The sequence below is a fragment of the Bison bison genome, unplaced genomic scaffold (assembly GCF_000754665.1).
Source record: "Bison bison bison isolate TAMUID 2011002044 unplaced genomic scaffold, Bison_UMD1.0 scf7180017864467, whole genome shotgun sequence".
Taxonomy (NCBI): Eukaryota; Metazoa; Chordata; class Mammalia; order Artiodactyla; family Bovidae; genus Bison; species Bison bison.
This window is the reverse complement of record NW_011495028.1, coordinates 673250-675719: the sequence shown is the minus strand read 5'-3', so window position 1 is coordinate 675719 and position 2470 is coordinate 673250.

The following is a 2470-nucleotide window of genomic DNA, read 5'->3' as shown; positions in this document are numbered from 1 at the left end:
TTACAGTTTTTTTCTTGTAATTGATACCTAGTCTCGTAGCATTGTGGTCGGAGAAGATGCTTGATACGATTTCAATTTTCTTAAATTTACTGAGGTTTGATTTGTGCCAAGATGTTGTCTATCCTGGAGAAAGTTCCATGTGCACTAGAGAAGAAGGTGTATTCTTCTGCATTTGGATGGAATGTCCTGAAGATATCAATGAGATCCATCTCGTCTAATGTACCATTTAAGACTTGTGTTCCTGTATTAATTTTCTGTTTTGATGATCTGTCCACTGGTGTGAGTAGGGTATTAAAATCTTCTACTATTATTGTGTTACTGTCAATTTCTCCTTTTATGTCTGTTAGTGTTTGTCTTATGTATTGAGGTGCTCCTATGTTGGATGCATAGATATTTACAATTGTTATGTCTTCCTCTTGGATTGTTCCCTTGATTATTATGTAGTGTCTTTCCTTATCTCTTGTAATATTCTTTATTTTAAGGTCTATTTTGTCTGATATGAGGATTGCTACTCCAGCTTTCTTTTGCTTCCCATTTACATGGAATATATTTTTCCATCCTCTCACTTTCAGTCTATATGTGTCTTGAGGTCTGAAGTGGGTTTCTTGTAGACAGCATATATATGGGTCTTGTTTTTGTATCCATTCAGCCAGTCTGTGCCTTTTGGTTGGAGCATTTAATCCATTTATATTTAAAGTAATTATTGATATGTATGTTCCTATTGCCATTTTATTAATTGTTTGGGTTGATTTTGTAGATCTTTTTTCTTCTCTTGTATTTATTAACTAGATAAGTCCCTTTAACATTTGTTGTAAAGTTGGTTTGGTGGTACTGAAATCTCTTAGCTTTTGCTTGTCTGAAAAGCTTTTAATTTCTCCATCAATTTTGAATGAGATCTTTGCCGGGTACAGTAATCTTGGTTGTAGATTTTTCCCCCTTTCAGTACTTTAAATATATCCTGCCATTCCCTTCTGGCCTGCAGAGTTTCTGCTGAAAGATCAGCTGTTAGTGTATGGGGTTTCCCTTGTATGTTACTTGTTGCTTCTCCCTTAATGCCTTTAATATGCTTTCTTTGTGTTTAGTCTTTGTTAGTTTGATTAGTTGGAGAGGGCAATAGCACCCCACTCCAGTACTCTTGCCTGGAAAATCCCATGGACGGAGGACCCTGGTGGGCTGCAGTCCATGGAGTCTCTAAGAGTCGGACACGACTGAGCGACTTCACTTTCACTTTTCACTTTTATGCACCAGAGAAGGAAATGGCAACCCACTCCAGTGTTCTTGCCTGGAGAATCCCAGGGATGGGGGAGCCTGGTGGGCTGCTGTCTATGGGGTCGCACAGAGTCCAACACGACGGAAGCGACTTAGCAGCAGCAGCAGTTTGATTAGTATGTATCTTGGCATGTTTCTCCTTGGGTTTATCCTGTTTGGGACTCTGTGCCTCTTGGACTTGATTGACTATTTCCTTTTCCATGTTGGGAAATTTTCAACTAAAAACTCTTCAAAAATTTTCTCATACCCTTTCTTTTTCTCTTCTTCTTCTGGGATCCCTGTAACTTGAACGTTGGTGCATTTGATATTGTCCCTGAGGTCTCTGAGACTGTCCTCAGCTCTTTTCATTCTTTTTACTTTATTCTGCTCTTGAGAAGTTATTTCCACCATTTTATCTTCCAGGTCACTGATTCATTCTTCTGCTTCAAATATTCTGCTATTGATTCCTTCTAGAGTATTTTTAATTCCAGTAATTGTGTCATTTGTCTCTGTATGTTTATTCTTTAATTCTTCTAGGTCTTTGTTAATTGATTCTTGCATTTTCTCCATTTTGTTTACAAGGTTTTTGATCATCTTTACTATCATTATTCTCAATTCTTTTCCAGGTGATTTGCCTATTTCCTCTACATTTATTTGGACTTCTGTGTTTCTAGTTTGTTCCTTCATTTGTGCAGTATTTCTCTGCCTTTTCTTTCTTTTTTTTAACTTATTGTGTTTGAGGTCTCACTTTCCCAGGCTTCAAGGAAAGTTGAATTCTTTCCTTGAAGAAGGCTGACTTCTTTCTTCCTTTTGGTTTCTACCTTTCTAAGGTTGGTTCAGTGATTTGTTTGAGCTTCTGATAGGGTGAGCTTTGTGCTGAGTTTTTGTTTTTTTGTTTGTTTTTCCTCTGATGGGCTAGGCTGAGAGAGGTGGTAATCCTGTCTGCTGATTGGGTTTGTATTTTTGTTTTGTTTGTTGTTTAGATGAGGCGTCCTGCACAGGGTGCTACTGGTGGTTGGGTGACGCCAGGTCTTATATTCAAGTGGTTTCCTTTGTCTGAGTTCTCACTATTTGATACTCCCTAGGGTTAGTTTTCAGAAATGGCAACGGCAACCCACTCCAGTACTCTTGCCTGGAAGATCCCATGGACAGGGGAGCCTGGTAGGCTGCAGTCCATGGGGTCGCTAGCAGTCGGACATGACTGAGCGACTTCACTTTCACT